The sequence below is a fragment of the Hylobates moloch genome, unplaced genomic scaffold, assembly GCF_009828535.3.
Source record: "Hylobates moloch isolate HMO894 unplaced genomic scaffold, HMol_V3 SCAFFOLD_21, whole genome shotgun sequence".
NCBI lineage: Eukaryota > Metazoa > Chordata > Mammalia > Primates > Hylobatidae > Hylobates > Hylobates moloch.
Genome location: NW_026652296.1, coordinates 33,508,629 through 33,524,538, shown reverse-complemented (window position 1 = coordinate 33,524,538; position 15,910 = coordinate 33,508,629). Strand labels below are relative to the sequence as shown.

The window sequence follows — 15,910 nt, the reverse complement described above, 5'->3', positions numbered from 1 at the left end:
GTGTTTATTTTAAAGCTTATTTTTTGTTTCTTGTTTCAAAATAGCATCTTATTCTTGTTTCATGGGTATAATATCACCTCTTATTCTTAAAAATAAGTCTTGGTTTCCTCTAACTTGCCTTTTTCTGTTTATTTTAATTATTAGCTTGCTTGCTTGTTTTGACTTGTTTTTATTGTTATTTATTTTCTATCTTCCATGTTAGCAGCTTTCCTCAAATATTTGGTAATCTGGTAATCTATAGTTGATGTTGTTGGTTTTCTGCCCATACCTTTAGCTGCTATAAGTCTCAGTCATTAATAGACCAGAGCTGCCACTTTCTCTAAAGAATTGTCCTCAACCAGGAACTACCTTGCCTGGGAATTCATGGCTTCCTCCCTGGCAGCCCACAGCCAGTGATTGATCAATATATGGATACAAAAGCTGGCCCTCTTGCTTCAAGGTGAGATCAACCCCGTGGTGCAATTCATGCTCCAGGGCTCCCTGTGGGTCAGACTGAGGCTAGACTCCAGCCAAGACCACATCCTTGCTCAGTTCCTTTCCATGCTCTTTCTGGAGGTGGAAAAAGGAGCTTCTTCTGAGAGCCTGCCCGCAATAAATCGCATGCATCTGAATCTGCATCACAGCCTCTGTTTCTAGGGAACCTAAGACATAATCTTTAGCTGTCTGCTCTTGATTAAGAGTAAAGGACTATGAAAAACCCTGAGTGCAGGAACTGGGCTTGTCAACTGTGATTCACTGTAGGGAGACATGGGTGGTCGTTTACTGGAAACCTGAATGCCAGTATCCTTCATTCTTTCCCTTTTGGCTGGTCAGAGTTCTCAGAGAAGAAAGGTGGAGAGTAGCTGCCAGTGATTTGGGAAGTGAGCAGAGAAGAAAGCTGAGGTTCTCAGCATGCAGTGAGGAAACAGTCACTTAATGCCCCTGTTCTCCACATGCCACCTTTTTCCTCAGCCATGCCTGATGCCCCAGCCCAGAGACCCTCCTTTTTACTCTCTCTGGAGATGAAATCTCCAGCCCTCTGCCTGATGAGAGACAGAAACCTGCTGCTTGGAGAGTGGAAGAGGGGAACTAAGATTTTAACTGCTTCCCAATCATCTTTCACCCAGTTATCTTGATTCTTTGGCTTGCTCAGTACCAGAGATACTAGGACTGCCAATTCCCTTTTTTTTTTTTCTTTCTTTTTTCTCCCCTTCCTTGGATTTTGCCATGAAAATAGGGCTACTCTTAACTTTCCCTGAGTTTCAGCTTTCTTGGGGCTGCTGAGTCGATTACCACTCACCTATCTGTTTTCTATCTTCCAACTCATTTTTTCCCTCACTATTGTCTATTCTGTTCTCTCTGTCCTCATGAGTTTGTGTCTTTAAAAAAAAATCCCTTTATAATAGTTTTAGTGAGTTTTGGGAGGAGCAAAAGTAGATGGGTGGATTCAATGCACCATCTTAACCTGGAAAAAAACTCCAATGATATTAGGGAGATGTCTCCTCCCTGCATTCCCCTCCTTGTGATCTCCTTTGGATGACAGACAGGCAAGTGAGAAACTCTAAGTAACGGAACCAAAGGCCTGAGATGGAAGCCGTGTCTCCCCATGGACAATGCTGTTCCGCTACAGAGTCCAAGCTTCTTCCCTCAGTCATGGCCTGAGTCAGCCTTTGAGGGAATAAAGGGCTGGAGTCCAGATTATGATGGTGTAGGTTGGAAGGGTAGGAAGCCAAGAAAAACCAAGGAAGCCTGCCTGGAGGAAGCACTGCAGCAGCAGGAAAAGCAGAAGATACGGAGTCTCTTTATCTGCATGGTGTCCTTATCTCCCAAATGAGAGAATTCATCTCTTCCAACTCTGCATCTATGACTCTGTGGGGACAAAAGTCACTCCAGAAAGCCTGTCTGCTTTCTTGCCCTGTTCCTCTTTCCTGTCTGTTGCTTTGGGATGAGGTGATATGACTGAGAACTATTTGGGTAGATTGGATAGATTGAAATGGAGGAAAAAGAAAACCAGCATAGTTCCTTTTTCCTAGAATGAGTTATGGGCAAAGATAATACCATTCCACTTTATTCCTTTCTCTTTAAAGCTCAGGCCTAACAGAACCCAGCAGAGAGAAAAGACAGTGATATAATTGGCTGGGGGAAATTGGAGGGGCAGAAGCTGTGATGATGGTGGTAGCCAAATGGTGGTCACAGCTGTGGGGGTTGTGTAATCAATAACTGGAGGAGCTTAGCAGAACGGCTTGCTTTGTTCCATAGATGTAACTTGAAAGTACCCTCTGGGAGGCTGAGCTGGGCAGGTCACTCGAGGCCAGGATTTTGAGACCAGCCTGGCCAACATGGTGAAACCCTGTCTCTACTAAAAATAAAAAATTTAGCTGGGCATGGTGGCACATGCCTGTAATCCCAACTACTCAGGAGGCTGAGGCACAAGAATCACTTGAACAACCAGGAGGCAGAGGTTGCAATGAGTCTAGATTGCGCCACTGCACTCCAGCCTGGGCGACAAGAGTGAGACTCTGTCTCAAAAAAAGAAAAGAAAAGAGGGCCAGGTGCGGTGGCTCATGCCTGTAATCCCAGCACTTTGGGAGGCCGAGGCAGGTGGATCACATGAGGTCAGGAGTTCGAGACCAGCCTGACCAACATGGAGAAACCCTGTCTCTACTAAAAAACTACAAAATTAGCCAGGCATGGTGGCGCATGCCTATAATCCCAGCTACCTGGGAGGCCGAGGCAGGAGAATCACTTGAACCTGGGAGGCAGAGGTTGCAGTGAGCTGAGATCATGTCACTACACTCCAGCCTGGGCAACAAGAGTGAAACTCTGTCTCAAAAAAAAAAAAAAAAGAAAAGAAAAGCAACCAAGACACTGAAGTCAGTGGAGAAATACTCTGGCCTCCTGGTCATCCAGGCGGACAACGCTGAGGGCTGTTCTACAAGGTTTCTCAGTGCACGCCAAGCCGGACTGAGCCTCAGTTGCCCATGGCAGTAACTGGCCCGTCAACATACCTTACTGTTGGCTTCTCTCCCTTTCACAGCTTGCTTTCCCCATTTCTTCACTCTTATTTCCTGGAATCACCTCTCAAGTAAATTACCTACATCCAAGCCCTTGTCTTAAGATCTGCTCTTGGGAGAATCCACACTGAGATGGGTATCCTCCAATCCAAAAGTGAGTCTGAGCAGGTTGTTCCACCCCTGGGAAATCGTGCTTCTAGTCTCCTGCATGTGTGGCCGGTCTCAGCTACAAAGCTCCCACATGAGATCTTGAGAACATTTATATTTTCAGGAGTTCTGGGTGATTGGGCTTGTGTGTGCCAGAAAGGCAACGTGGCTTGTTGGTGGCTGGGTAAACAGAATCCCAGGTTCCCACCTCCTTCACTCGCTTGTGGGTGGACACACAGCCAGGCCTAAAGGTACCATGCACACAGAAACCTACGCTTTCTCCCCCACTCTTGCTGTTTCACAGTCATGCACACACATTCTGCATTAAAAAGCAATTCCGGTGGCTCATGCCTGTAATCCCAGCACTTTGGAAGGCCGAGGCGGGTGGATCTTGAGGTCAGGAGTTCGAGACCAGCCTGGCCAAGATGGTGAAACCCCGTCTCTTCTAAAAATACAAAAAATAGCCAGGCGCAGTGGCAGATGCCTGTAATCCCAGCTACTCGGGAGGCTGAGACAGGAGAATCACTTGAACTCTAGAGACAGAGGTTACAGTGAGCCAAGATCGCACCACTGCACTCTAGCCTGGGCGACAGAGAGAGACTTCATCTAAAAAAAAAAAAAGAAGCAATTCCACCCCTCCATGGGCAGAGTCACGCCCCAGCAAGAGGTCCCCATGGGCTATGAGGAGGAGAGGGCCATTGGGAGGGATCTAGGCAGGAGGAGTCTCTTTGGAATTCTTGGATGAAGAGGCTCGGGGAACACAGAACATCTCTCCTCTACTGGCACAGTCCAACGGGTCAAAGCAATTATATGATCAACCCTTACAGGGGTCATTTAGAACTCTGAATAATTAAGCTTTCAAAGGATTGACCAGTGGGAGGGATGTTTTTCTGAAATAGTGCCATCTCAACAGATGGGGAGGATGGACAGAGGAATGGGGCTATAGGCAACCTTTGATTTCTAGCTTCTGTTTGAAAGACTGATTTTGTGTTGACCAGTCAGGCATTACATTCAACAAACTTGTATTGGGCACCTGATCCAAAGATGACTAAAACCAGCTCCTGCTCTTACTGTTCCAAAATTAGTCAGACATTTGATTTAAAACTAGATGTGATTTCTTTTCCAGGAGTCTTGAAGGACTTCTGACCATATGGGTAGGGACAGTTTTCTGAGATGGATTTGGGGTGAGGACATTGCTTAAAAGGAGGTATAAGGGCTGGGCGCGGTGGCTCACGCCTATAATCCCAGCACTTTTGGAGGCCGAGGCAGGCGGATCACCTCAGGTCAGGAGTTTGAGACAAGCCTGACCAACATGGAGAAACCCGGTCTCTACTAAAAATACAAAATTAGCTGGGCGTGGTGGCGCATGCCTGTAATCCCAGCTACTCAGGAGGCTGACGCAGGAGAATCGCTTGAACCTGGGAGGTGGAGGTTGCAGTGAGCCGAGATCATGCCACTGTACTCCAGCCCAGGCAACAAGAGCGAAACTCCATCTCAAAAAAAAAAAGAGGTATAAGGAGGAGCTGGGAGGGCACTGTGGGGAGGAGGGATAAAGAGAAAGAGGGGCATCCTCTGAAACTCCAAGCAGTGAAGTCTTCCCTACCCTACCCCTCCCCATCATGTGGAACAAGGAACATGTTAGCTGCAAAGCCACCACTTCAAGTCCTAGCTGCCTGCTGTTTTGAAGTACCCAGCTAAACCCTCCAGAGAAAGAATTGCCCACCCACACTCTCCCATCACTTGCATTTTGCCTAGACCAGTGTGGGCTGGGAGTGGTGGGGGGATGAGTAGACTCATGTGCATCACTAAGCAAAGAGGATCAGGGACTAGCAGGTGAACCTCCAGCTGGAAGCACCAGGAGGAGAAAAACTGTGATTTCTTCCTTAATGGGGACACGGGACAACTTGCTACACGGGACAGAAGAGCAGGATCCTGCCATATGTTGTAGAAACTGTGAGGCCAGATTCCACCTGTCCAGTCCCAAAGGAAAACTTTCTCCTTGACCCTAAAAACCAGTTGGGCCAGTTGATGACTCAGCAAAATTTTAATAAGATGAGTCTCCCTGAAAACAGCAACTGGACACGGCCCCTCCTCCTTACGTTCATTCTCGCATTCTCTTTCCCTTTCGCCCCTAATTTTTTCAAGAACAAAAGACATGAAATGAGCCACTCCATCCTCTACCCTACAGCCTGATTGGACTAGTGAATTACTAGCCAAGCTTTCTAAACAAACAAACAAAACAGGTTTCCAAACCCAGGGCAGAGGAAGGAAGCCAAAATAAGGAAGAAGAAAGAAAAGGAGCTCAGCCCTTCCTTCTCCTGTGGAGCCTCCCCAGCCCACCAGGGAACATCACCTCCAACAATAGCCACAGCAGACCCACTATGTGCCAGTCACATATTAGGTCCTGGGAGATACTGATCCTGCTGATGAAGGACTCACATGCTGGTGGGGTAAGAAAATATGCAAATGAGCAGGGACCTTGAAGGGTGCCTAGTGCTGAGAGGAAGTGGGTACAGGGCACAGGTGGGGATTCTCAAGGTTAAGTCTGTCAATAAGTCGGGGCAGAAAAAAATACTTTATTACAAAATAACTTTGTAAATACTTTACTTTTTTTAGAGCAGTTTTAGGTTTGCCACAAAAGTGAGAGGAATGTGCAGAGTTCCCATCTAGCCCTTCCCCCTACACATACATAGCCTCCCCCATTATAAACATTCTCCCACGGGAGCATTTATTACCATTGTTGGACTTACATGGGCACATCATTATCACCCAAAATCCATATTTACATTAGAGTTTGCTGTTGGTATTATACATTCTATGGATTTAGACAAATGTGTCATTACATGTATCCACCATTATGGTATCATACAGAGTATTTTCACTGCCCTAAAAAACATCTGTGGATTTTCAGAGAAAAGAGCGACTTTCGCATGCTAGGTAAGTGTTGCTTTCCTAGTAGGGGAACAGCAGGAAACAGGAGGCGCCTCGGTGACTACCGAGGTGAAACACCATGGTGCTGTTCTGTAAATGGCTGGAAAATAAGGCTCAAGGAGCCAGATGGGGCAGGGAAAAAGAAAAAGACAGAAACACAGGCAGATTTGAATACCGTGAGAATCGATTTGCATGAGAATGGATTGAGACTTCTGCAACAGCCCAGGGGAGAGATGACGGGGGTGATTTAGACACAGTGAGAGGTTTGAGCAAAGCAAAGTTGAAAAGACCCTCCAGGTAACTGCTATGATTGACAGCAAGGAGGGCAGGGTTCCCCCAGCACAGCCCCGGCACAGGCAGCTCTAGAGGAAGGCTGGGTCTCCCACTCCCTTCCTTTTGCCACAGTCTCCCTAGCCCATGCCCCCACGCTTCTCTCACTTTGGGGGACTGTAACCATTGGGTGGCAGGTGACTTCTTGAGAAATTCACTAATGTTTCCCTCTTTACTTCCTCCCTGCCTTGGTGGTTAATGGTTTGCCAAAGCAGAAGGAACATGCCTCTAGGCGCTTGCCATGATGACTTTTCTTCCCAAAGTTAAGCTACTGAGCTGTTTATGGTTTATATGATGGGGCCTGAGAGATTAGGAGAAGGAAGGAGAACTTCTGGGGGACACATGGAGACTGAGGAAGAGGGGGCAATCATTTCTGCAAGCCCTGAGCTGCAGTGCACACACACACTCTCAGCTGTGGAGCTTCACAGCCATTCCATCTGTAGGCTCCCAGCCTCTCCAGAAACTTTCATGCCCCAGGAGTGGCAGAGACAAGGCAATGGGAACAAGAGAGTATCTGCAGAATACACTGCCTGCTAATGACAAGAGAGGACTCCCCAGATCCTTGCATTAGACCCCAGGCCTTGGTATTGCAGGAAGAGCTGAGCCTCCCAAAATCGGAGGTCAATTTATTGCCTGCCCTGTAGAATGGGAGCCGGAGGTTGAGGAGTGGATGTAAATAAAGGAATGCACTGTTTCTTGCACACACCTCTCTCCACTATCTGGGCAGAGTCTAGGTCTCATCCATCACCAAGGTTCTAGCACTCAGCTGAAAGGCTGCAGCAGGAGGGGCAGATGGAGGAGGGTGCTGTGCATACCATCTCCCCATCAAACCAATGGGCACCACCGTGACCATTCTTGTGTCTCTGGGGATTGTCAAGCTGCATGCTAGGAAAGGGGTGGCATTCCAATCTTTCACTTTTTTGTGTGAGACGGAGTCTTGCTCTGTTGCCCAGGCTGGAGTACAATGCTGCGATCTTGGCTCACTGCAACCTCCGCTCCCCGGGTTCAAGTGATTGTCCTGCCTCAGCCTCCCAAGTAGCTGGGATTACAGGCATGCACCACCACACCCAGCTAATTGTGTATTTTTAGTAGAGACGGAGTTTCTCTATGTTGGTCAGGCTGGTCTGGAACTCCTGACCTCAGGTGATCCACCCGCCTTGGCCTCCCAAAGTGTTGGGATTACAGGCTGAGCCACTGCGCCCAGCCTCAAGCTTTCACTTTTAAAAATGCTTGTAGGGCACGCAAAAATACTAAACGGTCGACGGAGAAGGTCTGTCCAGAGTAGTTCTTTTTTTTTTTTTTTTTGAGACAGAGTCTCGCTCTGTCGCCCAGGCTGGAGTGCAGTGGCACGATCTCGGCTTACTGCAAGCTCTGCCTCCCGGGTTCACGCCATTCTCCTGCCTCAGCCTCCCAAGTAGCTGGGACTACAGGCGCCTGCCACCACACCCGGCTAATATAATTTTTTGCATTTTTAGTAGAGACGGGGTTTCATGGTGTTAGCCAGGATGGCCTCGATCTCCTGACCTCGTGATCTGCCCGCCTCAGCCTCCCAAAGTGCTGGGATTACAGGCGCGAGCCCCCGCGCCCGGCCTGTCTGGCGTAGTTCTAACCTGAACAGTCAGCGGGCAGGGCGGCACCAGGCCTGGCCAGTGAGCGCCGCGCCTGCGCACTGCAGACTCTGAAGCCGCCGAGCCCTCCGCGAGGTGGGTGGGGACTGCCCGGGCATCCGGGTCCCTCACCCCGCCCCCGCGGCATGAATGAGAGGCGCGGCGCCCGCCCCTCCCCCGCCGGGCCCGCCCCTCGCGAGGGGCCGCCGCGCGCAGTCAGCCGCCGCCACCTCCGCCGCGCTCTGTCCGGACAGACGCTCGCCGCCCGCAGCCTGCCGCCCGCCACAGGGCGCTGACGGTCCCGCTGGTCTGCTGCTGCTGCCGGCACGCCCGAGTAAGTGAGCGAGCGAGGGCAGTGGCGCCGCGGCCGCCGCCCCCGGGCTGGGGTTTGGGGGACCGAGCCGGTCCGGGTTCGGGATGCTGAGGAGACCGCGGGCCCGCGCCGGCCTCCCACACACACACACTCTCGGGGCGCCTCGGCGGGCCGGGCGCGGTGTGCAGGGGTGAGGCGGTGTCTCCAGGCTGAGGAGGGACACGGAGGAGGGTCCGGCGCGGCCCCGGGACTGGAGGGTGAGTCCCGCACAAAGGGCGGAGCGGGGCTGTCACCTGGAGGTCACGGAGGGAAGGTGCGCGGGCCTCCGCACGTCCTGCTCGTCCAAGCCCTGGCATCGGGTCCCCGGGCGTGGGAGGCGGCTCGGATGAGCTGGGAGGCGAGGAGGAGGATGGCGAGGACGCTGCCCCCGCGTTGGCTGTGGGCGCGCGCCTTGGGGGGTGCGGCGTGGCAGTGTTTTCCTGGTCCCCGTCCACTCCTCCCCTTTCTTTGTGGCGCTTGTCTCGTGCCCCGTTGTCACAGTGTGTATGGCAGTGGTCGGAGTGGAGACCTCTTCTCTCGGCTTACTCATTAATGAAAGTCACCATCTGTGGGCAGGGGGCGTGTGTGGTTCCACAGGCCGGAGAATTAAGGACCCTCCTTTGTTTCTGGAGACCTAATGAGGGGTGTGTGTGTGTGTGTGTGTGTGTGTGTGTATGTATGTGTGTGTGCGCGCGCATTCAAGTGAAAGGGACATCTATGAAATCAGAGAATCAGAGATTGTCAAAAAGGGTATGAGGAAAAGGGGAGGGGATATAACTGCATCACACCTTTACCCAATTCTTTACCTGATGTTATTTCAAACAGTTTTTTCTCACTGTAAAACCAGCGGATTTTATGCATTGGAAATGTGCATCTAAATTCTCATATATCTGTATTTCTAGAATACTTCGCCTTTTGGGGCTTAATGGTAAGATTCTCATGTCTGTCTACATAGGAATACTCCAACGTGTAGGACACTGCTTTCTGGGTTTAGTTCATTGATAATTTGTCCGAATGCTCATAAACATGTCTATAGGAATACTCCAATATAGCTAGGACACAGTTTTCTCCGCTCCTGAATACAGGCAGATTTTGTTTCCTTCTGCCTCCCTGTGTTAATAAGAAGGTGGTCCAGCAGGTTCTCTCTGCCTCCTTGCTTTTTTTTTTCCCTTAATGCTTTGGCAGAGGGTTTTATTGCGTATTACCCTGGCATGCGCCCTTGCTTTGATGTGAATTTTCCTGTGTTCTGTTGTCTGGTTGTACAGCCCAGCTCAATGGCTCCTCTTACAGGACTACTGGAAAACAGAACACCGTTTTTCATTGTCCTCATCCCCAGAGTGAGAAGGAAGCTCTGTAGGTTCCCACAAATGTTGACTCTGTCAGACTGCCTGCCTAACTTTGTTGTGTTGGTAAAGTTATGAAGAGTTGCAGTTGATGTAGACCAATTAAAAAGAGGCTACTGGGGTAGCACCAGCTCTTCCTTGCTATTTTGGTTTTAAAACAAATTGTATGAATTTTGCAAGGTAGTTGTTAACTCTGGTTGCATGATGATTTTCAGTTTCTTTTTTACCATATACTTTTACAGGGTGTTAGGAAATTAGCCACTCATTTACAAGAAACACACCTCCAAGATATTTTTATTATGGGCTGGGTGCGGTGGCTCACACCTGTAATCCCAGCACTTCTGGGGGCCAAGGTGGGTGGATCACCAGAGGTCAGAAGTTTGAGACCAGCCTGGCCAACATGGTGAAACCCTGTCTCTACTAAAAAAATACAAAAAATTAGCCGGGCATGGTGGCGAGCGCCTGTAATTCCAGCTACTCAGGAGGCTGAGGCAGGAGAATCGCTTGAACTCCCGGAGGCGGAGGTTGCAGTGAGCCTATATCGCGCCATTGCATTCCAGCCTGGGCAACGAGAGCGAAACTCCGTCTGAAAAAAAAGAAAAAAAAAAGATATTTTTGTTATGATCTTTGGATTCAAAATAGCGGTTTTAAAAAATTAAGAGGCGCTTATATTGGATGATAAGGATAATTGTATGAGTTCTGTTTTGTTTAAGATTCTCTTTAATATTTTTAAAAATCACGTGTATTTTAATTCCTAGTAGTTTTCAGTGGAAAATGAAATGTAAACTAAGCAGTCTTCCACAGCATCTGTTTATGTATATTCCCTCTGTTTAAAACATTTGCTTTTAATTTGGAGGGGAAATTTTCCATGGTCAGTTCAGGATACATTATTCTTAGTAAAATTCTTACCACGTTCAAATTCTTTTTTGTAAGAGTAAAAAAAATTAATGAAAGTTGATTTTTCAATTGGGGACGTTTTGGTTTTAATGCATGATTTAAATAAAATCTTAATATCAATTAATTTAATTCAGATAAGTTAATTTAAAACAAGAGCTTTTATGAAGGAAAAATGAAGCAGAAAAAACAAACAAGAGCTTTATTAACTAAAGTCACTAATGTTGAAGTAACCCAATACATTTATAAACTGTCTGTCTTGACTGCATAAGACATTTTTTAGGAGTCTCCTTAAAACAAACCATAAGGGGAAGTCTTAGATAAACAGAGTAGCATAACCGGAATTATCACTGAAATAGGCTTGCACAGTATCGCAATTTCATGGAAGTTTAATTTTGCAAGAGTGACTTAGCTATTTTTAATATCAACAAAGGAACCTAAACACAGCCTGGCCTTGTTACTCAGCATTCTGTTAATCAAAGTATTTGCCAGCCCATAGTTTAGCACTCTGTAGTATGATGATTGAAGAAAAATTCTAAACTAACTTTTAGATCATTAAAATAGATAAAATAATGTTAAGTGCTGTTTTAATAGTAAATATTTATTCATTAGAATAGTAATATTATGTTAGTGATGATAAGAGCATATATGGTAACACTTTGTTAACTAGGATCTATTATCCTCCCAATAATGTCTCATAATAAAAAGTAATTTATTTTTCCATTGAGCATTCTCTATCAATAATTGCTTTTTTGTTTTTTGGGCTTTTTTTGTTTTTTTTTTTTTTTTTTTTTGATGGAGTCTCACCCTGTCCCCCAGGCTGGAGTGCAGTGGCATGATCTCGGCTCACTGCAGCCTCCGTCTCCCAGGTGCAACTGATTCTCGTGCCTCAGCTACCCGAGTAGCTGGGAATACAGGCACTGGCCACCACGCCTGGCTAATTTTTTTTGTATTTTTAGTAGAGACAGAGTTTTGCCATGTTGGCCAGACTGGTCTTGAGCTCCTGGCCTCAAGCCATCTGCCTGCCTTAGCCTCCCAAAGTGCTGTGATTATAGGTGTGAGCCACCGTGCCCGGCCAATAATTGTTTATTGTTTTAAATGGGAGTTTATTCTAAGATCAGTAAAATGTTATTACAATGTGTTAGCTTGAATCATATGAAATTGCCTTGTTTAGACTGAGAAAAAATCAAAATCAGCAGTCTTATATATTATATAGTTCAACCACTCTCAACTCTTACTGGTTTCTTTTAGTATTTACCTTTATACTTATTTCATTTTTAATGTTTATACTGCTATTTCGTAGCTCTTCACTTTTGGATATTATCTGTGGACTTCTATTTTGGAAGTTGAAGACTTAACTGTCTCACATAACTATCCTTCCACTTCCCACTCATACTTGACAGTTAGGTCGGTATTCAGTATTTATATGACTGACAGTGTACCTGTTATTCACAGATGAGCCACGTAGGGTACTATTACTGTGTTTTCTTCTTGAACAACTTGTGTTGCTCTTGAATTAAATAATTGCCTCTTTTGTTTGTTTGGTTTTCATTTGCTGAGTTTTCTTTGTATCAGTCACTAATTCATTCAAACTCTATGACAAAACTGATTATCTTTGAATATTCTCAGGTAACCACTCACTTTCATATCTTTTCCCCAGCAGATGGTCCTGCTGGAGCCCCCTCTCTCCTACTGCAGTCTGGAATTGTTTGTTCCCTGGACTACTGCATAGCCATCATCCTGAGACTTCCCTTTGTCATCATCTTGGGAATTCCCTTTGCCTTCCTCCTGTGTTAGGTCTTCTATTTCCTGGACCCTGTGTCTTCCTTATTCTTGAGTAGCGTCCTGAGAAAGGGTCATACAAAATCTGAAATTCCTTCCTGAATTCAGAAGTTACATGTCTGGAAATGCCTTCATTTTATCTTCACTCTTGAATGGTAGTTTAGCTTGGTGTTAAAATCTGGATTGAAAATTAATGTCACTGTTTTGAAGACATTGTTCCATTAGCTTCCAGTGTCACTATTGAGAAGTCCAATGTCATTTTAATCCTCATTCCCTTTTTCTTCCCACTCTGGAAGATTTTACGATCTTCAGTTTATCCCTGGTGTTCCTGACATTTCATGATGTACCTTGGAATAGATATTTTTTTTACTTTTGCTTGTGGGGTAGATTGTATTTTCCAAAAATGGCTGTACATAGATGTGTGTGCACACTCCCCCCATCTCACCCAATATGCTATTCTTTGTGTTGTTCTTTGTGCCTCCATCAAGCAGTGGGGTCTTTGTTTCCTCCTCTTGAACCTGTGCAGACAGGAATTCTCCCCCGAACGTTTTGGATCTTGAGCATTGTGTTTTAAGAGCACAGCTGCAAGATCAAGAGCATGCACCTGGCACTGCTAGGTGCCCAGCACCATCAGGCCAGCATCTCCCTTCCCATTTTCTTTGTGACCACTGTTCAGGCATTGAGATTAAGCACTGTAGATGTGTATGTGTTTATTGAGAGAGGGGATTAAGTTTTTTTACTTTTAAATGAAATCATCAATGAAAATATTAATTGACATCAGAGAGAGTTTCTTTTAAGCAGTGAAATGAACCAACATGACGGCTGTCAGGTGCATTTTTAAAAAATCCACCTTAGGAAATGACAAAAAAAGAAATGACCAAAAAGAAACTATCTTGAGCTTCATGATTAAATATGTCATTATTAAATGTAACAAATATATTGTTTGCAAGAATTTCTGTGATGAGAAGATGGAAGCAAGAGGAGCTGCATAAATCACAGCTTCACAGAACATTGTCAGTATGTTTGTGTTTATCTCATGGATACATATGATTATTATTATTATTATTATTTTGAGATGGAGTCTCACTCTGTCACCTAGACTGGAGTACAGTAGCACAATCTCGGCTCACCACAACCTCTGCCTCCCAGGTTCAAGGGATTCTCCTGCCTCAGCCTCCCGAGTAGCTGGGACTACAGGCATGCGCCACCATGTCCAGCTAATTTTTGTATTTCTGGTAGAGACGGGGTTTCACTATGTTGGTCTGGCTGGTCTTGAAATCCTGACCTCGTGATCCGCCTACCTCAGCCTCCCAAAGTGCTGGGATTACAGGCGTGAGCCACCGTGTCTGGCCTTTTTTGTTTGTTTGTTTTTTTGAGACAGAGTCTCACTCTTTCACCCAGGCTGGAGTGCAGTGGCATGATCTCAGCTCACTCCGACCTCTGCCTCCCAGGTGCAAGTGATTCTTCTGCCTCAGCCTCCCCAGTTGCTGGGATTACAGGTGCCTGCCACCATGCCTGGCTAATTTGGATACATATTTTTAAAACATCCTTTGTTTACTCTTTAAAAATTTTAAAATTAAAAATCCTTTTTTTTCTATTTATAGCTGCTTTATCATTCATTTGGCTTTTCCATGACACCACCCAAGTGGCTGGATATTACAAGAGAACTTCAGATTCATGACCAAAAATCTGGAGCAGACACTCAGCACTGCCCGGCAAAGCTACCATTGATTCCTAATAAGATCTTTTTGCCTATCACTGTTTCATAACTTCTCTCCACTCTTTAAACTCATCAGCAACCCACCCGTCCTACTCAGATAAGCTGACCTCATAATTCATTGAGGGTTTAGGAGATATCAGACAGAAACCACTCATCTTCCCCCCAACCAAATCTAGAAATCTGCCTTCCTTAGACCCATGTTTTCTGTCTCCTATCGGAGGCAAGCTCCCCTCTCTACTGTGTTCCTCCTCTCATCTTCTATACCTCATGCCCCCTCATATCTCACAGCTTTTGCATTTTTGCCCTCTCTCCTGCATCATCAGCAACTCTCCAGGGGGCTATCCATGTCAGCATACACACATGCCGTGATGTTGCCCATCTTTAAAATCAGAATAAGCTTCAGCAAACAACTTTTCCCTGACCCTCCCCTATCTCTTTCTATTTACCTACATGGTTAAGTCTCTCAAAAGAGAAGTTTACGTGTCTTCCCTACCTCCTCTATAGTACATACCACCCTCTGAAATTCTGTTGTTTAATAATTTTTGTGTGACTTACCCCTAATAGAAGGTGAGCTCCAGGAACGCAAGGACCTCATCTGTCCTGTTTACCACTCTGTCCCCTAGGACAGCAGGTGGCCCAAGTATCTACTCAATACATGAGCAAAAGAAGCACAACTGACCTGGTAAAATAGCTTTTGATTTTTAAAAATTTCTAACAAGAGAATCCATGTTTTTTAATTACTCACCATTTTTTGCTACACTTAAGAGTTGAAACAATTATGAAGAGTATATTAATGATCAAATTTTGCCCTATGTTACATTTCATTCTTTCACAAGTATGACTTAATATTGGCAGTCTTGGGCCGGGCATGGTGGCTCATGCCCGTAATCCCAGCACTTTGGAAGGCCGAGGCGGGTGGATCATGAGGCCAGGAGTGCAAGACCAGCCTGGCCAAGATGGTGAAACTCCATCTTACTAAAAATACAAAAAATTAGCCGGGTGTGGTGGCGGGTGCCTGTAATCCCAGTTACTCGGGAGGCTGAGACAGAGAATTGCTTGAACCCGGGAGGCGGAGGTTGCAGGGAGCCAAGATTGTGTGACAAACAAGCTCTGTCTCAAAAAAAAAAAAAAAAAAAAAATATATATATATATATATATGCAGTCTTGCACCTGGGCTCTGGCATCAGACTGCTTGGAGTTGAATTCCAGTTCTTTCACTTTTTGCTATGTGACCTCTAGCAGGTTTCCTAACCTCTCTCTTTCTTCATTTGTAATGTGGTTAATAATAGTTCCTACCTCATGTGTTTGTTTTGTGTTCCAAATGAGATAATATGTAAAATGCTAAACTCAGTATTTGTCTTGGGAGTAAACTCAATGAAAAATAATAGTAATTATTATAGCCTTCTCCAGTTTATAATATTTGACTCTGACTTGGTCTCTGTAATATTTTTGTTCAAAATACTGTATCTTCTAGGGTATATGGGCTATCAATATGATGATTCAGCTGTTCTTGGTTTTGTGTGGGGGATGTGTGTGTGTTTGTTTTTAAGAGAGAGAGTCTCGTTCTGTCACCCAAGCTGGAGTGCAGTGGTGTGATTTCCAACTCACTGCAGCCTTAACCTCCAGGGCTCAAGCAATCCTCCCACCTCAACCTCCCAAGTAGCTGCGACCACAGGCACACACCAGCATGCCAGACTAATTTTTTTTTTTTTTTTTTTTTGTAGAGGCAGGGTCTCACTATGTTGTCCAGGCTGGTCTCAAACTCCTGGGCTCAAGTGACCCTACCAGCACCTCCCAAAGTGCTAGGATTA

At 45.9% G+C, this 15,910-nt stretch overlaps 1 protein-coding gene across 2 annotated transcripts in view; it reads left to right on the top strand.

The window, feature by feature from the left end:
* The first annotated feature begins 8,197 nt into the window (after positions 1–8,197).
* RNF24 (ring finger protein 24) overlaps positions 8,198–15,910 on the top strand; it is a 92,823-nt gene continuing 85,110 nt past the window's right edge. Inside the window, exon 1 of one of the 2 annotated variants that reach the window (XM_032143166.2) lies at positions 8,198–8,342. The gene's annotated coding sequence lies outside the window, so the exon portion shown is untranslated. The remainder of the gene's footprint in view (positions 8,343–15,910) is intronic. The other variant, XM_058433094.1, reaches the window with a different exon arrangement.